This window comes from Haplochromis burtoni, unplaced genomic scaffold (genome assembly GCF_018398535.1).
Source record: "Haplochromis burtoni strain Fernald_Lab_line unplaced genomic scaffold, NCSU_Asbu1 Contig_145, whole genome shotgun sequence".
In the NCBI taxonomy this organism is placed as follows: Eukaryota; Metazoa; Chordata; class Actinopteri; order Cichliformes; family Cichlidae; genus Haplochromis; species Haplochromis burtoni.
The window spans coordinates 226,317-253,816 of NW_024582506.1; the positions used below are offsets into that span (position 1 = coordinate 226,317).

Consider the following 27,500-nt stretch of genomic DNA (forward strand, 5'->3'; position numbering starts at 1 on the left):
AGAGAGGTGCTTTCAGATCTCGTTGTCGAAACACCCAAGACAGTTCCCAGTGTTTTTACACTGACTGTTTTTCTCCTCCTGAATCATTTATTCATTTTTTTATATACTCATTTTTTTTTTGAAATTCCAATAACTGCACGAGCTTTCAGTCGGGCTTACCCTGCACCATTCATGCTTTCCGTCCCTGTCTGGAAGTAATTCACACACGCAGACCAACGCACGCCTACGCATAGACAGTAAGAAAAAAAAGAGTATTTGGCGTGAGGTGAATCGTGTGGCGCGCCTCCCCGAATGCGTGAAGTCCCCCTGATTTGGCGGGCTATTTCTATAATCAGGCGCACATTTGTAACTCTGTGCTCTTCCCCTCCTGTCCGGCTACCACCGCCACCTTTACATTTCCAAACCCCTCACCCCTCCCCGAGACCATCCATCCAAACCCACCGTTCTTTTGAGCAGGGTCCTTGAATCTTGAATGCAAACACCAAATATTTTACCCTCCGACAACAACAGGGAGAGGACGCGCAACGGACTGACTTTCTCCATCCTGGCGAAGGAGGAGAGACTGTAGGCTGCCCTGTCCCCCTTTCTGCTCAAATCATGTATACAAACAGAGTTTATAAAGACACAGAAAGCAAGAAATATTGCAGGTAAGTTTTTTCTGTTATTTGTTGCGCGAAACCCAATTCGTGGGCAGCTAGTTAGGGAAGTTTGCAGCCTGACCGTGCTTGGATATTTTGGGACTTAGTCACCCCCATCATAACCGGTTGATCCGAAGACAAAGGTAACAGCATTCTCACGAGACGTTCTGTAGTGGCAGGGAACGCCATCCAAAGTGAGGTTCGCCTTCACTGGGACTCAAAAAAAAAAGACCGCAATGTTATGCAGATCATTTAAGAGGACGTATTCATTGTTGCCTATCCGTTTACATGCTGCTTGTAGTCGTGAATGTTTGCCTGCTAAAGCTTAACCTCACCACTTGTCTTTATTCCCTGCAAAGGGGATACTCAGCGCGACTTTTTTAAGGGTCATTGCAGGGGATGCCGTTTGGTGTCTGCGCACTGATAACTTTGGGAACGTTCAGAATAGGGTATTAAAAATAGCAGTGAGACGGGTTTTTGTTTTTTGTGTTTTGGTTTTTTTTTTGGTTGTGTCTGTGTGTGCATACTGGCAGCAGATGGGATTTTGCAAACACTCAAAGAGAGCGGGCTGCGGTAATGCGTAGGAGTATTCACGTGTTGGGGATCCTCTGCTTCAGGCTGCCTGATCTACTGAGATGCCTAGTAACTACTAAGAGATAGACAGAGAGGGAAACTTTGGGAAAAAACACTTTTTTCCCCCCAAGGCTGTGTTTACATAATCTGTATATATTTATGGATTTTTCTTTTACGGCCTCAACAACGGCGTTCTCCCCCGTCGTGACAAAGAAGTAGAACTGCATGGTAGATGCTCATTCGTGAGTATTAGTTATAAACTTATAGGTTATGCGTCCTTAGTCCTCCACTTGTAAACAACTTTCTGCAGCGGACTTGCGTCAGCCCACACGTGTCGCCAGCTGCCTCGGAGGTACATGCTGTCTTGTTTTCTTTCATGGCCGCGATATAACCGCATTTGTTAGTCCCGTGAGTCTCAAAATGCTACTTGCATTCGCCGGAGCAACATAAGGTGGCGTCGTTATAAAACTCAAGTCTGGGAGGGAAGTTAGAAGATTCAGCAGAACAGGCAGGTTGAGCTGCCCTCACATGGCTCAAACAGCGACTGAGCTGTTCAGCACCACGGAGAGCTCCCTGTTCGTTTACGCACTCACATCCTAAGGTAAATTAGAAACTGTGGTCCAAAATGTTTAATGACGTGAAAATAAACGCATAAGGCTGTTTTATTTTCTATAGTTTGTTATTACTTCTTTCATGCTGTGAAAACGAATATTTTAAAGTTGTGCCAATGCGGAGAGGTTGTTACAGGTTCATGATAAGTTTACCTCGTACAAAAAGCGGTAATCGGAAACTGAATCAGTAAGTATTTTGTGTAACATTTGGCTTCAAGTCAGCACCACTTCACCTACGTTCATTTGTGTACACATTTTGAGTATCCTTGACAAAAACTTGCCACAGTTACTCTGTGGTTTCAGAATGTCATAGATCACAGTTCTCTGGATGCCACACCATCGGTGCCAGGACTTTTATTTCTTCTGGTTGCCGAAGATAGTTCTTTATATCCTTGACTTTATGGTTGAACTCGTTGGCATGCGGGGGGGAAAATGACTCAACGAAAACTGCTTAGAAGCAGCTAATCGCCTCGAGTGGCTAAAACCGCTGCACAGTACTGTTCTTTTGCCTTAAAGGTCGTTTAAAAGTGAATCTTTTGTACTTTGTGCAGGTGTGGCCGGTAAAATTGAGAAATCCGTTTGACAGACTTGGTGTACAAAGATCTTTGTGTGGTTTTTGCAGAAGGCACGCCTCCTGCCTGTGTCGGAGTAGTTGTGATAGTGAAAGGAACAGAAGCAGTACCTTCTCGTTGTGATGTGAACTCGGACAAAAAGTGTGTTGTGTCTTGGTTTTCGCTGGAGTCAAGAGTGCCGGTTTTTTTTTAAATGTTTTTTTATTTTTTATTTTTTATTGGAAGGGTGGAGGTGGTGGGGGTAGACAAAGTTTGGGTTAAAATTAAAGGAGGTTCTCTGGTTGGGTTTGTCGACACCACGCGGTGATCACCGTGCACTGCGCTGGCAAACCTTGGCTTCATCTCCCACTGACACTGCTTATTTCTTGATTGAATGATTGTAGACCACTGTATGTGCTCATACGTGCTTGCATGTAGTGTAGCCAATGTTTGTTTTGTGTGAGCTAAATCAGATATTTACTTGCTGTGTCATGTTTTATACTCATACATTTGTGATAAGAGCCAAAGAGACTACAAAATACGCAAAGAATAAAACTCCTTTTTTCATTTTTTGATTACTCGGGGTGCATTTTTGTCATCTCGGTATTCAGGATATCCTAAATCCCTTCTCTGAGCGTGTCCCTATACATGCATTCGCCAGCAGTCACGGGCATACAGTTGGCCTACAGGCAGGGATAAAAATAGCACAAACCGATGCGACGGGCGCAGCCCTTTTCTCTTTCAGAGCCGACTTTTCTAGGTAGCTGCCACTCAGTTGGTACTCACTGCCTTCATTTCTAAAACCCTAACACCATCCACCATAGGCCAGCCCGCCCCATCGGATAAAGTCTCGTGAATGTCCACGCGGCATGAGTGCAGATGGACGGCCTGGTGCGCGTAAAGAGGGTCTTACAGTAAAGATGTTATAGATACAGAAGAGGGCTGGGAGAGAGATTGAGCATACTGTGGAGGGAGGTTTGTTTGTACACCTTTGCACCGACAAGTGTGCGCTCCCGGGGGTTTGTTCCGTGGGCGAGCGGGGTCTGGTGCGTGGGCTCGACCGATGGAAAACAGGAGATTAAGGTTGTGTTTTCCTCTCCTTTGCCGTAGAGATACGGGTGTTTTGCCCGCCAAATGCACTGGATGCTGGGATATAAATTCTCCAAGACCAAAACAGCACCGACACTTGGTGTGTGGGGAGGGGGGGAGACATGGGTGGGAGGAGGGTGGCTGGAAAGCCAGATGCTTAGAGGAGGGTTTTCACCAAGAGATAACCTACTCTAAAGCTGCAGTTTCCACGAGTCCATACCATATTACCCACCAGTATATCCTCGTGTTTTATCACTTATATTTTTTCCTTCCACGTGGCAAATTTTCGAAGAGAGCTGATGACAGAAAGGCAGCCTTTAATCAGACTCTCCGGGCTGTAAAGTGAGAGAATCTGAACGTGACGTCAATGCCTAGTAACTGACGCAGCCCTTAGAAAAAAGAAAAGAAAAAAAGGCTTTTTATTTATTATTTTTCGTCTTCTCGTCAGCAAAGCTTAATTATTAAATATAAGAGTGCTATGTCGTATGTCGACTAAAAGAAAAAATAAAATCCTTCAGGGACCGCCGGGCAGTCCGTGCTGATCAGCATTTGGACCTATTTAGCGTTCATGAGTTTCAGCTGCTGAAGTGACACTGGGACGAGAAGATTCTGAAGAGGGCGACAAGACATCAAATATTGTCGATGGTAATGGCAGCGTCGACGAGTTCCAGATTTCAGTTGTTAGGTGGTGAAAGTGGCGTGTTTTAAGGAAGAGACGGACGTGGTGGTGCTGTTGAAGGCACGCTGGGTTGAGAGGGGGGAAAAAGGAAAAAAAAAAATCACTGCAATGATGCAACGGAGGGGACTCGGGGATCTTTGCAGAGTTGGAGAAGCAAAATTAATTTCCATTACATGCTCTTCACGTAAAGATCCCAAGCAGTGCCTTTTTTGTGGGTGTTTTTTTTCTTCTCCTTCCTCGTACTGTGACCTAAAAATAGCATCATAGTTTTGATCGTGCGCCAGAAATAGACAGACGGGTATCACTTGTATAAAAAGGAGGCGATCCTGAGCAAACTTGGACGTGCCACTGTAAGCCTACATAACAACAAATGGAGGACTTAATCTGTTGCATTTCTACCAGACTCTTGTTGCGGCTTCTTCTTTTTTCCCCTCCCTTTACTAAAATCTCAATTCTTGTCTTTCTCTTTCTGCAGTGTCGAACAAGGACGTGACTGCAAACTGGTGAGTGAGACGTTTGCACACACACTTATTTAATTCCGTGTACTTTTTGTTGTGTGGTAATTGCTTGTGCATGCTGCCGAGTGTCTGTGCGGTTTCTATTCCTCCAATTTTGCCTTACACTTTGGCTCATGCACAAAAAATAAAAAATAAAACTTACAAAAAAAACAACCCCTGAACTTACGGTCCTACGCATGGATTTTGCTGGCATGCTTTACTAGCCATGTTTGATTGTAGAGCCGAAGCAACCCTTCCTGCAGAGTAGGAATCACCCCTTTTAGTAAATAAGCTAGTGCAAAAACTCCCTTTGTCTATTGGCGCTGTTGAGTCTCTATCACATATTTATTTTATTCCCTCCCATCTCTATGCTTAACCGCGAAAGCGAGGGGAACCCTTCTCTGATGAGCGCTTAAGGACGCCTTTCCCCCCGTCTTCTCCCCCCCCCCCTTTTTTTTAAAGAGGAATCTTACTGACAGAAAAGCGACGCTGGAAGAGGAAGAGGAGGGAGTGATGTGAAGGAGCTGTTGCTGCAGCAGAGACCAGGCACACCGCATGGGGAAACCCGGGAGCTGTCCAGCAGCAATGGTGCTGAAACCACACCAAGTGGCAGTAGTGGGCTGTTGCTGGTGTGCTTCACTGTATGTGCGTTTGTATGGATGCGTGTGTATGTTAAGGGGGCTTGTTGGTGTTGATCCCGGCAGCCAGAAGCTTTGTTTACTCCTGTTTGGAAACCAGGAGCTCGTATACTGAGCGAATCATCTTTCCTGGAAAGAGTATTGAAGCACCCCACCTTATCTAAGTTGCCCGAATCTACTAATGAGGGACACTCGCCGCCACACCCCCCCCCCCCGCCCCAAACCAAAAAAGATGTTTCTAATATAGTTCTTCCCGCCTGCATAGTTTGAACTGCCTCGACGGATGCCATGGGCAGAGAGAAGGAGAGAAAGAGGTACAGCCGGACTGACTTGGATCAGCTCTTCTCCTGCTGGCGTCAGCCTCGTGATTTCCTGGCGTGCCAGTCAAAATCATAAAGGATATATTCTCGCATCTCGCATCCCTACCAATCCAGCGGTTTGAACTGAAAGAGTTTGCAGTGCTCTTAAGAGCAGTTGCGAAATAGCTGAGGGTTTTCTGTGGGGTTTTTTTTCTTTCTTTTTGAGAGCTCTTCTCACGATAACTTTTCATCCCGGCGAGGGCTTCTATCAGAGCCATCTACTCCACGACAAATTGTGAAGGAATCAGCCCGTTTTGTTTAAGGTAGCTGTGTTAAATTAACGAACGGAAAGATCACAACAAGGCTACAGGCGTCTGCACAGCTCTGCAGCCCGACTGGGGACTCGACGAGCGCGCTCACCCCGAGTCTGTGCACGACTTTGGCCAATTTCCTCAGTACATTTGCATTCTGGCTAAAGAACTACAGTGGATTAAAACGAGCAAACAAACAAAAAATAACAAAACAGATAAAAATCAACCAGCCACCGGTATTTGTCATACAAAAATCCCGTTCACCTGCGATACACTGCTCCACCTCTCCAAACCCCCCAAAAAGAAATTCTCATCAATTCTGTCGTTCTTCTTCGGCCAAAACCCGCAAATACGCACTCGAGGGACCATATTTTGCTCAATAATTCAACGCCAAGAGTGTAATTTCGGTGAAAAAAACACGGATTCCCGAGTCGTGACTGCTAAAGTGAGTAATGTGCGCGTTGGCTGCGTCAAGAGAGGCAGTCACTGTGCAGTGCAGACGGTGGGGGAGAATCGTGACTGACTGGGTTGCAAATGAAAAGACCACCCAATAAAAAAATATCTACACCGGGAGGAGGGGAGGGTGGGGGTAGGGGTGGGGTAGAGGGCGCATGGCGAGAGGGAAGAGGATAGGAGTCTGGGGTTGGATTTGCACTAACCATTGTTTGGCCCCCCCCCCCCGACATTCCAAATACCTCCTTTCTCCATAAGCGTGTGATTAGTGTGTGCTTGCTGGGATGCTGGGAGCCAAGTTGAATGCAGACCAGTGTCATCAGTGATAGTGGGGCGGTGAAAATATGAGGGGGGGGGTATACCGTAACTTCCAGGTGCATGGAGTTGAGGGGGTTATGTAGAAAGGGGGGTGGGAAGGGGGTGCACTGAAAGCTGCAACTTAGAAAAAACAAATTAAACATGGAACTTTTCCAGAGAAAAGAGGTAAGTTGTTCTTTTCATTTTATTTGTCCTTCCTCTAAAACGAAGATCATTAAAGATTCTTTCAACTTTTTGTATGTGTGAGGACGAGTGGTTTACGGTTGTGATTAACTCTTTGACTCCTGACGCCATGCTCAGCAACGTGTTGTTGTTTTTGTTAAGTTAAACATTTGTTGCTGTGTGAGCTGTGAACTACTGCAGTGAATCGCATGCCATATGGTTAATGTCATGTTCGCTTCCCACCTGTAAATGACTGAAGGATCGTAGGGACTGAATTTGTTACACGGAGACCCCCGTGTCGGTTTTTGCAGTGGTACCCTCCGGTGAACTCTGTAGGTGACCATGAGTCGCCTCAGATGCTACTTGCTAAGATGTGACGCGATGTAGAGGGCTGTACAAAGCTTGTTCGCACTTGTCCAAAGTCCGGTTGCTATTATTGTTAGCTTTGTTTTTGTACCATATTTTCGTTTGTGTGCATTCCCTCATTATTTTGTATACAGCTTGTAGCTGGCGCGTAAGGAAAGTCCAGGATGCCTTTACTTCTGATGAGGTGAAAATAGCTAATTTTTGTTGTCACGTGTCATGTTTATTATTATCGTCAGCGTTTGATACGTTTGTTATTTATCACACTATAAAACGCGTGGAGCGACGGTTGTTTTCGCAGTCTCGTTAGAGGCTCTGCAAACGCAAAAAGGCTGAAAAATAGAAACTGCTAACACTGACATAGTCGCATCAGAGTCGTAGATCCTAATATAAATGCATATATCCAAAGTATAAACTCTGCCATAGACCACAATTTGGTTAGCCATCTTTTTTTTTCCTTTCTTTTTTTTTTTTTTTTTTTTTTTCAAAAAGGGGGGTCCCTATATGAGCGAGAAGCCGATTGGCTGATGACGAGGTTTAGTTTGCTCCAATAAGATCCCTCCCTGCTCTCTATTTATTGCCAGCAGTTTACAGCCTTGCTCCCTCCTCACCAAGCGCTCTGGAGCGGCTGCAGAGCGCCAGCGCTTCACTATAGGGAGACACACCACGGACCAGGGAATATAATACAGAGCACACTGACAACAAAACGCATCGATGCACAGCTCCCGTGGATCACACGGGCTTTGCACATCCTAGCGTTTGGATAAAAAAAAATTATAGCAAATAGGAGAAAATATGAAAGAAACAGAGTAAGAGGGGAAGGGGAGAGGAGAAAGGATTGGTTGAGAGACGAGAAGGGAGATAGAGGAGGATTTAAACTGGAGGAGTGGGGAATCAGAGCGAAAGGACCTTGGACAGCTCTCAGTTGCAGCAACCGGCTTGGCATCCGGAGACCCCCCCTCTTTCCACTGTCTTTCTTTCTTCCATCCTTTCTCTTCCTAGTGTGTGTGTGCGTGTGTGTGTGTGTGCGCGTGCGTGCGTGTGTGTGTGTGTATGTTGGAAGGATACACTCGCCTCGGGTTTCCGAAGGCTGGAGATATAATCAACCGAGTCGGGATGGGAGATAAATTCACGGAAGCAGAGAGCAGAGGTGTCACGGAGTCTCCGTAGGACGGCAGCAGCAGCAGCAGCAGCAGATAATGTCCTTCACGAATCTTTTTGCGGTCTGGGCTTGCTGTTCATAACTATTAATCTGGGAAGCCCTTACCCCAAAAAGCATTTGCGGAGGGCGCAATCGCCGCGCCGAGACACCGACATCAGAAGACAGCACTCTGGAATTTTACAATCTTTCCTTTTAATGGACTTCTTTTATTTTTTCTACTCAGATTTTCCTTTTGGTTCATATTTGTCTTTATTTACTCTTATCGTTTTTATCATTGCCACGGCTGTGGGGTTTTTGTTATGTTTGTTTTTTCAGCCCTAAGTGTGTCCTTTTTTCGTAGTCAACAGTTTTCTTCTTTGTTAGAAATTGTGTCGAAGCTCTGCAGCCACGTCGCACCCAAGTTTTCTTCAAACTCTTGCGTGCCTTTGTGCTCATAAAACAAAATAAATAATACAGTTTTGGTAACAAACATTTCGGCGGACCCCAAACTTCGAGCAGTGTAACATCAAGTCATTATTTCAGCCAAACACACCCAAACCCAACGCCGTCGGCCACGCTGACCAAGTGACAGCAGGCCCAGCAGTGCAGTGTAAACACGGGGAGACCCTTGCAAGTTGCACGTGGAGGTGTGTGTGTGTGTGTTTTGGAGGGTGTGGTGCTTGGACGTCACTGAACCCCTAACTCCCTTCAAAAAAGAAAACTGTGGGAAACATTCTCTCTCTCTCTCTCTCTCTCTACCACTCACACACACACACACACACATCACACACACACCACACACACACTACACACACACTCTCACACTCACTCACACACACACCTGTAAGCAAAGTGCATATGCAAGGGATTCCCCAACAAGACCATCCAAACTGGCAGATGGAGAGGAATAAGGAACAGCTGCATCCCTGTCTCATACACGTAGTTACTCTGTGTGTGTAGCGTCCGTGAACATTCAAACAGCCTCCTCTTTAACACACACACACACACACACACACACACACACACACACACAGAAAATGCACGTGTCTCCCTCACAGTTTTGTGAATAGTAGTTAATCCAAGGATCGCCCACCACTGTTCCCCTGTCAACGTTCCCCACAAAGAGCACACAGAGAGCCGGCCACGAACACGTCCTTCCAGTACGAACCAACAGATTACAAAACAAAAAATAAAAAAGATGAAAAAGATCAACTTTAGTCTCGTCAGCTTAGCGATTGGGTCATTATACTACCAACTTCAGTAGCACGAAACTATGGCTCATGAAGCTTCGTGTGAATGCAGTAAGTGGTTTCTGCAGCAAAAGTAGTCATGCGATGAAAATAAAAGCAAGACATGAGCACCAGCTCTTTCAGAAGACACAGTAAAAAGAACGAAAGGAGATTCAATTCATTTTAGGGCGGAGAAGAAAAAACACACGCGACTTTGTGCCCTGTTTCCTCTCTGCTGTCCCATCACAGGTAAAGGGAATGAAAAGTGTGAATGATCAAAATCAAGTGTACTAATGATCCTAATAAATAAACATTTCCGCATATTTGCAGTACAGATCCACAGAGCAGCAAGTGTAACCCTAGGATGGAAAAAACGGTTGGCTAAATGTGCTGAGTCCCACTCACGCTGACAGGAAAATATAGTTTCAAAAAACGAGGAAAAAAGTGTAGTTCAGGGAACAAAAACGACTTAATCCCAAAGCGCTCAGATGCGGCCCCGTGTCTTTTGGCTAAAAACGCAGAGTTCCCAGAAAAATGAACTGAGATGGGGGTGGGGGGGAGGAAAAAAGTTCGTGACGTACTAGATAACCCACCGTGTAAAAATACATTTCCCAGAACATGTTTCTAATTTCGAGAGTGACGTTTGACCCAACTCTTGAGCAACGCATAGATCTCAACGAGGCACTCTTTAGATAATCCAAATTATCTAAAGAGTGTAAAACATAGAGCAGGGATTAATGAACTGGCAATAAAGTGTAAGAAAGCATAAACACGTATTGAAACGACCACAGAGATTACGTAAAACAAAAAAGCGTGACCTCTGACCCTCGGACTCGCCTTCCGTTTTTCTGCCTTAATAGCCATAATGATAAAAAGCCACACCTGTCTACAAGAATACGGGGCACTGGCTTGTCTCCTGCTTTCTGGGTGGGGATGTGAATGAAAACTTATCTTGGCACCTTTCAAAGGTGGCTTAATTACTGAATATTTACTCCGAGGATTCGCGTCATTTCAGCGCGTAAAAGCGGTTTTCTCAATGGTTTGTGGTGGTGCGTCTGATGATAAGTTGCCCCCCCCCCTCCCCCCGTCCCCAAATCCCCCGTTCACATTATGTCTTCCGTCTGTCCCTTTAGGCCTGCGAACTTTTAGACGATTAAGTCTCACCATGTGCGCTTTGTCCATTTGTCTTGCAGGAGAGAACAATGACAACATGAGTGAAGATGGAAACGGGGTGACTTAGGAGCTCAGGTGGACTTGACTGCTGCTGCTGGAGCCTTCAGCTGGGCGCCGGTGAGAAAAGGTGACCTACGATTTGGATGTATGCACCGAGGATCGACTGAAAGAGGGACCGACCGATCGACCTTCCTTCCTCCCCCTTTCCTCTGTCCTCCCTCACCTTCTCTCTCTCTCTTCTCCATCTTGAGACAGGTAATTGCACGGGCTGAAATGTGTTTGAGGATGACGTCAAACACAAATCACCCTTCAAATTGTGTTTTGCGTAAGGCTCGTAATGACAGCTCGGTGCATGTGAGCAAGAGTTGTGTTTGTGTAGGGTCTCGTGCTTCTAGATTTCTATCATTTATATGTTAAAGTTATCATGGAACTTTAAGTCAAATGGAAAATAATTGCCGTGATCTTGTAATTTATTGAGAAGCTGGAAGTAGCACAATGTAAATTTGCACTATACATCTGCATTGTACTTTGTGTATTAGTGAGTTAGTGGTTTTTCGTGTTTTAGTTTTTGCTTTTTTTCTGTTTAATCTGTCACACGGGTCCGTCGTGCTTTTTAGCTATATCACCTCTATATGTGCAATAGTATGAAAGAAGCCCATGCGCAAGTTTTAGCTGTCAGTCTGATGTTGTAATTGTCGAGTTCACGTGGTTTCAAGAGAACCGATTAGATACTCAGTGGTATTTGTGGTATGGGTTTCACAGTTGGATGTCAAAGTATATGATGAGCATTTGCTTGTTTGTAATTTCTTTTATTTTTTTTTCTATCATAATCTATATTGGAGTTGGTGTGAGCGTGGGTGTGCTTTAATCCTGTCTATAACTTGCACTGTATCTGGCTCATACTGTATGTTTTTGGCACCAGAAGATGTAAATTCTTACCTGCTATGTCACCTCTCATTGTGAGTCATCATATCGTACACAGTTCAGGCAACACCTTAGCGTCATGTTAGATTTACTTGCCTTTGTGATAACTCTGTAAAGAGAGGGGCAAAAAAGTGTCATCCAGCTTCTGAAAATCCATTGTTATTGTTGAAGTTATTATAAGTTATTATATGTTCCCACTGTAAACTGAAAGATGAGATCAAGTTAAATGTTATGGAGAATACAATCATGTCTGATCATGTGTAATGACTGGTGTTTGCCCTCTGGGTAAATTAGTTCTTCCCCATGGGGAACCTATGGAAAGCTTTATTTTTTTCATCTCTGTTATATAACAGATGGTGTATTCAGGTGTTCCACAACTTTTTAGACAGGAAGTGGTAGTTCAAGATTGAGAAATATGCTGTAACTGTCAAAATAATAATATGTGTGTGTGTGTGTGAGGATAAAAACCTGAAAATATGATTTTCACACAGCTTAAAGTAGCACAACAATTAGTTTCACAGCGCATTGCAAATTTGAATTTCTTACAGCTGTTTCTTTAGCCTGATATTAGTACAAAATTGTCATCATTTCTTCGTGTTCAGTAAATGATCATGGCTCTGAAAGTTAGGGAATTTCATGTGGGATACGTGTGTGTGTGTGTGTCTGTTTAGTCAGAAAGACATCTTGGTTTTTATTTGAACATATTTTGAAATTTCCATCTCCAGTACTTTTGCCTCCATACAGCAAACCTGTATGAAATAATTTATCATAATAATCTGCAAAATACACTATTTCTTTGGTGGAAAAATGTTGACACATAACACCAAGTTTAGTAAGTTGCTGTTGCAATTTTCTAATGCTGTGACCACAGCAGAACTCCACTTACCAGTAGTTTCCATTTGGGCGGTGTCAGAAATCTCACAGAAAAATCTCAAAAGCAAATACACCTGTGGTGATGATCAGACAGATTTGTGGGAAAATATCTCTATTTGAAATCTAGGCAAACAAACCAGGTAACTGATAACTTATAGCCTCAGAGTTCTCGTCACACCAAATTAGAATAAGGGAACGTCTGAAAAATATAAGCATCATTTTCTCTGAAAATTGGCATGTTCTTTTTTCTTATTTTTAATCACACCACAAAACCATTTGATGTCTTAGCTCAGTGTCGTATGATGCTGTTGGGACTGTAGCCGTATCAAACTGTATGCTGACATTGCTTCCCCCCTCTTGTGCACAGAGAATCAGAATAATGTTTCAAACAGTAAATCACCACGATGGAAAAGTAAATTGGTAGGGGTAACAACTGGCAATGAAAAAATGTGATTGTGTTCATGCTGTGGAGTGTAACATAATTTGTCATGTGATTGTCACTGAATGTGTCCATTGTTTTAAAAAAACACAAGCCAAAAATCTCATCGCATTTTAAAAACTGTATACATATCAACTACAGGTCAAAATACACACTCTGCTATGATCATATACTCATAATTTAATAGTCTACTCACCTTCATAAGAGTCACGTGATATATTTTACCTGAAATGAGTGGTGAGCATTTTTTCCTGACATCATCCCACCTGTGTATGACAAATCACAGCATGTTCCTAAATTTCCTCTTGTAATCTTTTCTGTTGTTAGCTACCAGTGCGGAGCTATATTTAGGGGGATGACGTCATGGTTAAAAGTGAGACCAAAGGGCTTTGAAGACATGTGCTACAAAAAAGAGGGAGTTATGTTAAACTCCGGATGCTAATAACACATCGGGTGTGTGCTTCATTATAGCTTCTCATCAAAAACAGATAATAAGCATTTATCCTTGAGGATTATCCCATGGACAGCAGCATCCATTTGGTTTCAGCAGTCTTGAAAACCACATGTGGATGCACTCAAAATTTATGTGGATTGACTCAATAGGCTAAGCTATCGTTCAGGGCTTTATCACAGACTGCATTTTATTTTTAGTGTAACCTCAATATTTGCCGTCAATCAACTATTTGAAATACAAACACTAAAGGTAGTCATGTAACAGAACTAAACAACAACAAATGGTTTTTTTTTCATGGCTTTTGTTTTTATCCTTCTATCTTTTTTTGCAGGGGGATTCATTCATAATTTTCATCATTCGTTTCGCAAGCAGGAAAAATAACCACGTCCGTTTCATATATCTATCAAATCTGTTTTATTCACAAGCGCTGTAAATGGCAGCACGTTTGTTCTGTCTACCTTATGCTGGACTGAAGCCATATCAATCTCACCTTTGAACATGGATGAGTTGTCTCTGTTTATTTGTGTTTCTGTGGTTAAAGATTGTAGCTTCTCTGAACAAGGCTTGTGCAGCTCCACATTTTCCTTGATGGGAATGTTCATAGTGGAAAGACCAAAATCCCCGAATGACATTAATTGATGCTAATAAAGAGTGTATGCCAAAGCCTTCCACTGTATATTTTCTATCACTGTCTCATAGTTTCTTAGAAAATGGTAAAAACCCAATGAGTGACATGTTTGCACTAAGCGACACACTCCTTCAGGATGAGGAAAGTGGCTACTGTAGTAAAGTTTGAGTCAGTCCTGCAAAGGCATCCCCTATGCGAGGAATATTGCATTTAGCAAAATGGTTTGTGTTTCAGTCTTGAAATGGAAATAGTCACCAAATAAGTTTTTTTGCTATTCTATGCCAATTAATATTTGTTTTGGAGAATGAGAATAGATGGTTTACATTGAGTGCTTTTGTCTAGGCTACAGAAGCTTAGTGCTTCTGATACCTTTGATTTTGTTGATGCTATTGTTGATGTTTATTATGGTTATAATAATAAGCATGGATAAAGTTCGAGGGCAATTGCGGCAACACAAAAAGAAACTTTTAATATGAAACAGAAAATGATTCTCAGTCTGCGCAAGCTGTGCGATTTATTGACCTGTCCATCCATCTGTTGGGCTGCTAAGTTTTTTAAGATCACTATGTGAGCAGTGACAACTTCAGTGCATAGTTTATAACGCTTTATTTTAGAACTCAGTCAAATGTAGCACTGATATAAGTCACTAACCTAACCTACTATCCCCAGCTAATGGTTAAATTTGCATCCATTAGAGAAAAAAAAGGTTTCATAGGAATTTTTTATGCTTTCTTAAAAATGACAGGTGTATGTAGTCTTAAAACATGCGCATATGTTTTTACCATGTAACATCCTACAGTTACGTTCCCCACTCAGGAGGTGTAATAGTGCAAGAGACTGCCACGGACATCACTGAACTATCACCATTATGCTACATTAGTGGAAAAACCCCAGATCCTCCTTTAGATACTATTCTAATGGAATTTGGAATTTGAATTAAAAACAGAGCTCCTTAGTTAATACCTTCAAAATCAAATTAAACTTCATTCATTCTAATGCTTATTCATATATTTTTGTGCGAGGCATATGGAGTCTTTTTTTGTGTGTGTCACACGTATGATTGTGTTGTGTTGTAGTGGTATTAGACGCAAGTCTTCCACAGCTTTAAAACACTGAGAGCTGACGTGATGAACACTGATCATGTCTTTAAAATACAGTGTGCAGCTGGGGCCTTGGCATATATGTGCATATTACTTTGACATGCATTAAGTGCCATATTCATAAACAGTGACCAAGCACACACCACACGGGAGAGCGTCCTCCCCCAGCAGGGCTGTTCTACCAGCCACACAACTCAGGAATGGCTGAGAAAAGCTCAGGGGATTACTTGACCTTCAAACTCCCTAGTCCCAGTCCAGTTGAACAAATGATCGACCCAAAATGACCACAGGACACCCTAAGAACTCTTGTGTTTCTGCCCTGATAAGTCTATTTTGAGTCATCCCATATGTAGAGTATGTTAACAAATGTCAGTTACAATTACTGTTGTTGTTGCTGTGACCAAGTCAGTTTTTCTCATAAATTAATCACAAATTAATCAAGGTATCTCCTTCTGTTCTTTGTCAGTCTACTAACATTAATGTAATTCAAAAGTTGTACTTGGCAGATGTATTTGTGCAGATCCAAGTGACCGCAAAACTCAAAATCTGAAATCTCTCATTGACAAAACTATTCCAGACCATAGTTGTGGTGTGCCAGATTATGTCTAGTCGTATCTAGTTATCTAGTTGTATCCTAGGCATCTAAAACTTTATAGGTAACAAAGGCTCACACCTGTGTATGTATAAGGTCCCACAATTCACATGACAAGGTAAAAACTAGGTCACAAAGTCCAAGAAACTCAATGTAGACATCTATGATAAAACTGTGAAAGGCATTCAGTCGTGAAAAAAGTGCATGTCGAGGAAATTACATTTATTCCATCCAGTCATTTTCTTAATCACTTATCCAGCTTAAGAGTTAACAGGGTGCTGGAATTTATCCCAGCTGTCAAAGGTGAAAGGCAAGGTAAACTCTGTACAAAAGATATTTTTAATCTCAATGAGACTTTTTCACTTGATAAATAAAGAATATGTATATAGAACAGGGTGTCCAAACGGATTGACAATCACATACTTTTTCATCCACACCTATAGCCATTTTGGAATAACCAGTTATCCCGACACACATGTCTTTAAACTGTGGCAGGAAGGCAAAGTAGCTGGAAGTACGTCACACAGAACCACATAGAAAGGCAAATTCAACAAGTACTGTGAAATAAGAACCATGCTGTGAGGCGACAGTCTAAACCACTGCGCCACTGAGTCCCAACCAGTTGTGCTGTCAAATCTGCTGCTGGTATCTTTTTTGTTTTTCTTTGAACTATTACTTACAGATAAAATCGGTGTATTTCAGCAAATCCAAAAGGGGGAATTAGCTGTTGTAATAATTAACTCAACAAGAAAATCACAAAAGCACAACTCATCAGAAGCTCGTATTGGCCCCTTTGGTGGAAATAACTTCTTATATGGTTACCATTCTCTTAATTCAGCTTTCTAAAATTTTTGACCACTCTTCCAAAATCCCTTCAGTTGCAAGATGTTTCTTTGAAAGTATTGCTCATTTCAGCAAGATTGAACAAAGAACATAATTGTTGTTGTTTTTTTTAACCTTTTCTATTTTTCCTTTGATGGATGCTTTTGTGTGTTTAGGATCATTATCTCAGTAAAAGCCTCACTTTTGCTTCGACTTTGCTTCAACTTCAACTTTCAGACATCAAGTGCTCTGTGTATTTTGTATGATACAGAATTCATAGATGAGTCAGTGACTCCAAGCTGCTCAGGGACAATGAAACAAATGCAAAGGCATGACTCTGTTGTGTAAAAACCCATATTGACTTCCTTTGTTTAGCTAGAGCACATTAATCCAAAAGTAACGGTCTTTGTCTAGATGTTCGTGAGAAAACTAGTTTTATCTGATACACTTTGACACAAATAGTTGCCAAAGATTTAAGTGCAGATCCTGTGATTGAAACTATGGGGCTCTAAGAAAGTCTGCTCTTGAGCTGCATGTGCAGGAGTGGCCGGTCATGAACAAAGTGACAGTCACTGCAGCGTTAGCACAGAATTAAATACTGTGCTGGTGTTGGCCAGTCAGCGTTGAGTGTTGAAATTCATTCAGTTTTACTAATTAAATTCAGGTTGTAACTGAACAGTTTATAGCTGCCAGAAGAAGAAAACATTTTTTTTGTAGATCAATCTTATATCAATATGTTGGCTAAAATTCTCTACAAAATCCATTTTTCCCATATATCCAACTGGTGACTTTTTTTTCTCTTTTTTGTTGAGAAAAAAGAAAAAAATCCCTGCTTGTCATGCAAAACTAAAAAACAAACAAACAAACAACGAGTCCACCCATGGTGATGATGATGAACCTTGGCATACTGACAAGTATCTATCTAAGAAAACATGCATAACAAAGTGATAATAATCCTCCCTTCAAGTGGAATTTCACTACAGGGCTTAACTTTTTTTTCATGGGTTCACAATTATAGTGTGTTTGATTGTTTGTCCCATTTCATTAATTTTTGCAATGCGTTATCCATTTTTTAGGTAACTATTCATATGAATAAAATGTAAAAATAAATCTAAACTTCAATATTATAAACCTTAAATAGAAGTAGCGTGAGTTTAACGGGGACCTTCAAGAGACAACACAGAAATGAGCCCTTTCTGCATAATTGATGCTTTTGTGTATTTTGTTTGTCTTCTAATAATGGCTGAATATTTTTGTCTGGCTCGCTGCAGTGTGTGTCTCACTGTGTAGAGCAAAGTCTTTTGGTGCTTCTGGAGATCTTGGTGTGATGATGCTGAGAACCGGATGGTTCAGCATTTGAATGGGGAGGAGAAAGTGTGATTTTGGCTCTGTGTGTGTGTGTAATGGGGGGAGTGTATCGTCACCACCACTGCTGGCCGTGACTCACAGCACACAATGCTTTTCGCTTCTCTCTCGAGCCCTTTATTTATTTTTAGCTGAGCAACGTTTTATACGCCCGAGCTGTAGGCCTGCACACAAGATGAAACACACATGTGATGCAGAACATACATTAATTTATCCACACCAAGATCCCACAGTGTGTGTGCATTTTGTACTTTCTTTTTTTTTTTTTTGCATTGATATCTGAGCCTGATGAGCTTTGCTGTTAATCACATTACTTGTATGATAATTATTTCAGCCTGTGAACAGACACTGGAGTATGGCTACAATGGATTATCTTGAATATGAAATGAATTCTTCAGATTATAATTGCAGATTGAGTGTATGCATTGATTTGGAAATCTTCAGGTTAAAAGTCTTCTCAGTTTCTTACAAACACCAGCCTATATTTAGTTAAAAAGTTTAAGTAGTTGTATTCTGGTTCTCATTAAATTATAGACATTAAATGGCTGTTGTAGCAGAACCCTAAATATGTGGAAGTGTTCAACCTGCACATTACTACATTAGTTGTATGTGGCTGCACACTGGGTTAATGTGCGTGTCTCAATTAAAATGTTACCATTATGTACAGATTAAGTATCTATCCGTAGTAATGTATAAATGTGTGTCAGCATGGAAAGATCATACACAAACCTCAAATTTGTACCTCCGTGCTATTTAAGTAAATACAGTCAAGTACGTACTCACATATCTGGACATAATAATAATAATAAAAAAAAACTTCTGGTCCTTAAATTTAGGCAATTAAACTGGTTCTTAAATAGCGCTCTTCTACTCCACTTGAGCACTCAAAGTACTTTATACAACATGTCTCATTCACCCGTTCACACACACATTCATAAAAACACTGTTTTTCTACAAGAGCTTTCTAACCTTAACACACATTCACACTCCGATGAACGCATTAGGGAGCAACTCAGGGTTTAGTATCTTGCCCAAGGATACTTTGGCATACAGAGTGGTGCAGCCACCAACAACCAGCCTTCTGATTTGTAGATGATCTGCTGAGCGGCAGCCACTGCATCGACAAACTGTCTCATCTGAGTTGACCAACACATGACATACCACATTATTTCATGTAATTGACAAAAAAAATTAAGAGAAAAGGTGCATCCTTACCACTACCATCGGAATTAAGACAGTAAGGAGAAGCTTGTAGTGATCTTAGAAAGACTGGAAATACATCAGCAATGAAGGATATTAGAGGAGCAATTGTTGCTTCCTCTCAATCTGGGAGGATTTATCTGGTCATTTTCAAATGATCTGATGTCCATCATTCTGCAGTGAAAAAGATTATTCACAAGTAGGAAACATTCAGACAGTTGCCAATCTTGCCAAGAGTGTACATCCCAACAAATTCAAGGTCCCAAGGTCAGACTGTGAAATGCTCAGAGAGACTACAAAAAAGCAAGAGCAACATCTCAGTTAGCATTTTAAATGATAAAGTCATGATGGTATACTAAAAAAAATGAACAAGTATGCCTTGTTTGGATCTTTTCTCTTTAAAAAAGTGGCTTAGGTTTGCAAAGCAGAATCTAAATAAACCACAAGACTAGAACAATGTCCCTAAGACAGAAGAGACTAAGTGGAGCTGTTTGGCCATAGTACCCAATTAAAACCAAATCAACACAAACACCTCAGATCAACTGTCATGCAGGATGAATGGTTTGGGCTTGGAGTGAGGCCATCTGTCCGATAGCTAAAGTTTAACCAAAACTGGGCCATGCAACAGGACAATGATTCCAAGCACATCAGGTACAACAGAATAGCTGAGAAAAAGAGTATAAAATGCTGCAATGGCCCAGTCAAAGGACAGACCTTAACCTCAGAGCTAATTGTCGGACACAGAAATTGACAGTTCCTCTCTGTGTATTTTTGAAGTCCACAACGAAACTGCAAATGCCCTCATGAAAGTGGTCAGAAAGAGAGTTCAGGATAATATTCTAAAGGCATAGGAAACAATACCTTCAGCCTCTGGCTCTACAGAGGAATTTCAGAGATGCGTAAGGAGGCAACCTTGAAGTGGACTTTAGCCAAATTTAGAACAAGTAAATATTGCTAAAGATGGGCAGTGTAGAGGAACCTCTTAATCACAATCATGTATGTGTTCATTTTCACCACTATATATAAATTCACATATTTTATGATTCCATGTATCTTACAGCAGTACATTATCACAGCACAGCAGAGCACAGCAAAGCTGGTCACTTTTCTGAGGAGGTAGAGGTATCCAGCTTGCCTCCTGCAGTGCATTATTTAAGAGCTCACTATAGCTACTCCTTCTAGTTATAGTAGTGCCTTAAAAAAGTGCATATGCTTATGAAAAATACCATATTTTGGTAGGCAAAACAAAAAATATGTTACAGTCCTATTTGGCTCTACAAACCTTCATATTGCTTTAGTTCCTTATTCCGTATTATGCGAAGTTGCAGAGGTAGGAATTAATTAGATTATGTCAAATTAAAAGCAAAGTAAATTACAAAATGATTCAAAATAAAAATGGCAGCTTTTATGTGGTGTAAGAAGTGTCAGTTTTGGATTAGATAAGTTGCTCTGGATAACCTATATCTCATCATTATCGGTCAATTCCCATATGTGCAGGTAATCAGAATACAGGACAGGTGTGGAAGACCAGTGCCGGTGATTGCATGTGATTACACTGCTGACCATGAATGACATATAAAAGGTTTGAGGGTTTAGGGACATTAGAAAAAGACATATCATCTCATCTGGTAGCTACACCGATGCTACCTGTAACTGTCATCTAGTCCATCCCGTCCCTTATCACCATCCTTTCTACTTTGATCTGATTTACAGTTTCATACTGCTTTCCTTTCTTTTCCTTTTTTTCTCCATGTTTTCAAGTTTTTGCCTGTATCCCTCATCTCTTCTGCTCCTGTTTCCAAGTTTCCATCTCACTTGTGATTCCCCTCTCTCCCCCTTCCCTCTCATCTGTCTCTGTCTCTCCCTCTCTTTATCCTTCTCTCTCATTCACTCCATCTCTCTCAGGGGCCTGAAGTGAGGATTGACAGAGGGGAAATCCTGACTGACTGAAACCCAGCAGATGAGTTCTTCTCTTCTCTTCTTTTTTTCTTTTTTTTACCTTCCACCCCTTCGCTTTCTGCTCTTCCATTTCTCCACCCTGAATACCTGCTACTTTGTCTCTCTCGTCTCCTTCACACCCGTGTCCTTCATCTCCTCACCCCGTGCAGCTAATTGTTCCTGATCCAGCCTTGGCTTCTTGGATTAAGGTACATACATACTCCCCCTAAAAACAAAAAACAAACAACAAAAAAAGAACATGTTTTTAGTTGTAAGGTCAACGCTGTCATCCTGTTAATCAAAATCAAACATTTTTGTATCATCACCAGATACGTGTCTCAAACAAAGTAACAAACAGACACTAGAAACAGGAGAGATATTAGGGAATGGACTACATTGACAAATCACACCCTCTTTTTTTGAAAACATTAAAATTATATTCAGGGCTAATTTTTACCAGGTACAACTGTACAACCTAAAGCAATCCAATGCCATAACCTATTTTACAGAGCTCATTGTTCAGTTAGCAGTGGGGCATTGTTGACTGCCAAGTTTAAACGTGGTAATCTAGTGAAACACGATCATTTTGCCTTTCCATTTATATGTGATTAGAAACTTGTTGTATGTGTGTTTGATGTATATGACCTTTGTCCTGAAAGACTTCTGTATCAGTAAAAACAAATTACAGGCATCTGAACATCGAGGCATGTTTAAAAAACTGGCCACAAGCTGTATGTTACAATATTTAAGACAGTGCATAACTGAACTGTGGTGACAGATGGAACAGCGTTAGGAAAATTCTCAATATTTGAATTACACAGGTTTACCTCAATGATGGAGATATTACACACTGTGAGCACGTCAGTCCTGTTTGTGAATATGTTATCATGAAATCAGGCCAGTGTTTAAAGATGTGTTACTCTTTTTAAAATGATATGCTTAGCGATCATCATTATGAAAAAACCTCAGATGTCCATCTCATTGGACTTTTACACTTGCTCTGGCCTTCCTTTGTTCAGTAACTTTTATACCTTGACAATACTTTCATAAGAAAGATCCATTATTTTAATCCTTTTAATCCTGTTTTGAAGCTAAACAATTTGTTAAGTTGCTTTTGTTCCTAAACTGAAACAAAATCAGGTGAAAAATATCTATCTCCTGTTTTCTGGTTGGATAACTTTTTGAGGTTGACTTCCAGTTGGAAGTTAACTTGTTTTCTGTATTGAAGTGTCTATGCCAGAGGTCTTTGGTTTTGTACTCTACAATTCAGAGACTAGAAATAAACCATGGTCTTCAAATAGTAGACTGAAATGTGTCATTTAACCAGACACTGAATGAACGCTTTTAGCACACTTTAGATATTTGTTTTTAGCAAAACAAACAAGCTTTATCATTTGTCACGTATAGTATCATGCAGAGTACAATGTGTAGTGAAATGCTCTTGTGTCCATGCTGCAGACAGGCTACAGATGTAGCTGTGCCATTCCAGGGCTTTCTGGTTAGCATGAGGGGTCTAGCCAGGACCCTTACTGGGTACTGGGTGGGAATCAAACTTGCGACTCCTGCTCCAAAGATGTGTAGTCTTACCACTACACTATCTAGCATGCATAACTGTAAACTGAATGCATTTTAGTTTTGCACTGTCTGACATATAAACTAATTTTCTATGTCAGTTATATGTCAGTTTATATGTGCATTGATGATGCTATATTTTCTTAAAGAGCTTTAAGAAAAGTAAGACCCACTCTCTCTCTCTCTCTCTCTCTCTCTCTCTTTTTGCTACTAAATCCATGGAAAGTTGAAATTGCCTTAGCATCATGGTTTGATGACATCATAGAAAAACAGCAAAACATTTAACTGACCAAAACATTGGCTTGAAGGGCTGGTTACTCCAGTTTGCTCTGTGTGTATTCACTACAAAGGATTCATATTTTGAACAAGACTGGATTGTAATATGATCTCATCCTATGTATATACACAATCAGAAATCTGCATTTTGTTTTTATCGCTCTTGCTAAATTTCAAATAAAAACAAAAAACCCAAAAAGGTGACACAAGAGGTGATTAAAGTCTAAATATTTTAAATGAGTATTAGGCTACGTTCACACTGCACGGCGAAAGCGCATCAAATCTGACTTTTTTGACCCTATGTGACCCATATCTGATCATGGTATGACAGTTTGAACAACACAAATCCGATATTTTCAAATCCGACCTAGGTCACTTTCGTATATCGTACCAAATCCGATAGATATCTGATGTTTTAGAAAGCAACTGCTGTTTGAATGGTCATGTCGCATTAAATCCATCTTTTACGTCATTGACACAAGACAGATGCCAATTATCAGCGCCAGAGAAGACAAACGAGAAAGCATGGCGGCAATTGTTAAAGCACAGGCTCTCTTTGTTCTCTGTGTCCTTCTTTCTCTAATTAATTTGTCAAAATTCTGTCGGTTACGACTGTGCAGACACTGATAGACTGCTGCAACAACACCTACTAGCTCTGTAGCTGCCATTTTTACTTCCGTAAACAGAGTGTGTTGTGTGTGACGTCTTCTTTTGCGCATGCGGCCCGCTTTAAGGGCCATGAACCGTTCACACTAGAGCGCGTTTGCTGTCACATTTTATTTGTAGCGTGAACAACCAGACAAAAAAAATCGGAGTTGATCAAAAAATCGGAATTGAGCATTAAGACCTGCAGTGTGGACGTAGCCTTTGTTTAGCAAGTTTGTACTATGAGAGAGATTGTATGTGAATCTCACAAATTTCTTGCATATGTATATTTCTATTTAATTTTTTTTCTTTTTTTCGTAGGTGTATCTTATTAGCTCAACTTACAATACCATGGGAGGATAGGCTAGCAATTTTAAACCAGCAAAACAAAGCAAAGTACCTGGACTTGATAGGTGAAGCTGTCATCAAAGGGTGCCATGCAAACATTTTTCCCATTGAAATGGGCTGCTGAGGTCCTATGCAACATCCATACTTTCTGCAAAAGCTCTCCTTGCAACTGAAGCACTTAAAGAAAGTCATTTAGGGAAATAGCCTAACCGCCTTTTGAAGAGTACAGGTTAAGGAGCGAAATGCTATGAACCTGAGATACCTGCTGATGATGCAGAAGGGTCCTCAGCATACAGGAAGCTCCAACAATCCTCCCACCAAGTGACATCAAGGAAATCTTGCTATGGTCTAGCTCCACCATATTTTGTAGCTACAAAGACGTCAGCTTGTAGCAATGCATTGTCAATGTTTATCTCACTTGCATTCTTGTAACCACGGGGAAAGGCCCACTGGCAGTGGGGGAAGACCCACAGACATCTGTGAAAAAACAGAAAACAGCTCAGAAAGGCAGCAGGCAATAGTGTTAGAGTTAGCACTCTACATGAGTAAACTACAAGTACTAAAGAAAGAGAATAAGGCTAGGCAGATTGGGGGTATTACTCTGCCAGAATGGACAGACCATGTAGCCAAAAACCCGGAAAGCAGCGTAAGAACTACAAAACTAAACTGGGCAAAAGAGGTACGTGAGGTAAAACGAAGTTGCTCCAGCTATGGCAGAATATTTAAGCATCAGACTTCACCAACTGCAGCAATGCAAAGGACCCAGAGGGCAATCTCTGAGTATATGAGTTATGCTTGTCAGTCAGTGGAGGACCTGAGCCAGGAGGCACACCACAGTGCTCTGGCCCTCTGGCAACTCATGTTGCTCAAACAAGGAATGTGAATGGAGAGAGTGTAGTGGTAGCACATGGTGATCTCTTCAGAAACATTCCACTGGTGGAATAGCCTTACCAATTACCAAGGCTAAAGCCACACATCCAGTTTAACATAGCAGGATTTACTATGGACAAAGTGAGACCAGTTGTGAAAAAAACCCAAGCAGGGTTCACCCCTGGACCATCAGGGACCTCATATAAGATCTACAAGAACTATCCTCAGCTGAAAAGTTTATACAAACCCTTACACACACTCTGGAAAAAGAGGAAAGAGCTCAACCTCTGGACACTTGCTGAGGGCTGCTTTGTACCTAAAGGGAAGATGTCAGTTGGGATTGAAGCGTTTCAAGAGAATTCACTACTGGATGGTGAGGGGGAAATATTCTGGTCCACTGTTGCTAAAAGACTGACATCTTATTTGTTCAATAATGAATACATTGATCTTAGTGCCCAGAAAGCAGGAGTTAGGGTATTCTAGTTGTATGGAGCATACATCAGTGATTGGCTAGATTAATAAGAAAGCAAAGAGTAACAACACCAAACTCTCTAATGTATGGCTGGATCCAGTGAAAGCATTACCTGAATGTAATCCAACAGCTCGTTCAACCTGCATTAGAGAACTATCTAATACCACCAGAGATAGTGCAGCTTGTAATGTTATACATGAATAGATTGAAGATGAGGTTCGCTGTGGAAAACTTTACCTTTAAGTGACATAGGCTGGAGAAGGGCATCATAGCAGGATGTACAATTTCTGTTGTCCTGTTTGCAATGACTCTACTGCTAGAGGCAGGTGGATAAGGTAAAGAGTTCCTAAATCAGAGGACAGCACAAGACATCCTGCCTGTCAAGTGTTCTTAGACAATCTAACTGTGATGACTTCATCATTCCAGGGCAACACAGTGGATCCTGAGTGCACTGGAGAAGATGGCAACATGGACATGTGTGGAATTTAAACTGGAGAAATCCAGAAGCATCCTTAATGGAAAATGGGCAAGAAACACTTTCAGTAACCTTCAGAGATTCTAACAACTCAAGAGCAAGGGATCCAATGTCTTGGGAAGAATTATGATAGCTCCCTGAAGGACACCGGCAATCCCAGGGATGCCAAATCTCAGTTAAGTACTTCGCTCAAATCAATTAACAACAGCCTGCTGCTTGACAGTTCAAGGTTTGGTGCTTTCAGTATGACATCATACCCAGACTACAATGGCTATTCCTACTGTATGCCTTCCCCATGCCACAATTGGAAGCAAAGGAAAGGCTGTGCAGCAAATTTCTGAGAAAATGGTTGGGCATTCTCACTCCCTTTAGCTTGGTAAACCTGTAAAGCACTTAAAAGCCATTACCAGTTTCATCACTGGTGGAAGAATTCAAAGCCACCAAGGCAAGAGCAGTGGGTACACTCCTCCCATCAAAAGACGAGAATGTCCAACAGGCCAACAAATCTATTGGATGCAGCAGGAAGTGGAAGTCACAAGAAGCAGTATTGGAGCCAGAAGCATACTGGAAGCCCCAAGAAATCATCAGTGTGGTCTGTGAAGGTTGCTTGGGTGCAGAGGCAGCAGAAGATGACTGCCGGGTGAAGGCGATGGGGCTTGCATCCCCAGGCTTTTGGATGCAGTGGGACCAAGCACTTGCTGGACTAATGTCCTGGAAAGAACTTCTTACCATGCACCATGACTGATCTACCAACTCCAAGCAATTTAAAGATCTGGGGGAAGGAGGAAAGCTCATCATGCCTGCAATGTGGCGCAGTACTGTGCACACTGAGCCACATCTTGGGAGGATGTCCAAAAGCACCGGGAGAGGGGACATGACAAGGTTCCAACAGAAATCACCAAATAGGTGGGCTTCCAGAAAGCTATAGCCAACAAGAACCGGGTACCTCCTTGTGTAGCCATCCATTTTCACCTTCAAGGCAACCAGGCTCCCAGGACAAATACAACAGCCATGAAGAGGGGGGGGAAAGCTAGTGAACCTGAGATACCTGCTGATGATGCAGAAAGGTTCTCAACATAGAGGAAACTCAAACTATCCTCCCACCAAGGGACACCAAGGAAATCTTCCAATATAACTCCACCATATTTTTGGAGCTCCTACAGTATCAGCTTGTACCAATGCATCTTTGATTTTTATCCAACTTATGTTTCCCCATAGACATGGGGCAACAACAAGCCTTAGAACTCTGGGTCTGTGGACCAGATTGTGTTCTGAGAAGGATGAAATGTATATATAGTATGAAACCAACAGTACAGAACTAGAAAAAATCTGAATAAAAATGTTCTTGGTCTTGCCTTTTTTAATCTAAAAATAATAATTTTGCCAAACAAATGAAAATATTCAATTCTTTCTGGTTGTATCCAACTATTCAAAAACAGACATTAATCTATTAAAAATGTGAGATGAGGTGCTGGTTCTGTGACAATTCTGCAATCTTCTTTTTTTTTCTCAGTTTTAATAAATACCATAATGTTAATCGCAACAATCATCTTTTACAATTTATTTATTTATTTTATTTTTTATAAAATACTAATTATTATTTCAATTATGTGACATGGTGAGTCAGAAAGCTCAAATCATCATACAATTTGCAAGCTTTAAATACAGATTAACACTGGCGGTTGCAGAGGTTATGGCCAGTGTACCGACCATGTGTATGGATGATGTTAATTTCCAACACCCGTCCCTTGATAGGCATTAACTCATGTAACAGTCTGAAAT

The 27,500-nt window shown here is 41.4% G+C and overlaps 1 long non-coding RNA gene across 1 annotated transcript in view; it reads left to right on the top strand.

The window, feature by feature from the left end:
* Positions 1 to 3,625: 3,625 nt before the first annotated feature.
* The window catches only part of LOC102290731, a 54,573-nt gene continuing 30,698 nt past the window's right edge, over positions 3,626 to 27,500 (top strand). Inside the window, exons 1-5 of the long non-coding RNA XR_316368.3 lie at positions 3,626 to 4,107; positions 4,617 to 4,644; positions 5,101 to 5,226; positions 10,746 to 10,980; positions 21,028 to 21,269. This is a non-coding gene — a long non-coding RNA (uncharacterized LOC102290731). The remainder of the gene's footprint in view (positions 4,108 to 4,616; positions 4,645 to 5,100; positions 5,227 to 10,745; positions 10,981 to 21,027; positions 21,270 to 27,500) is intronic.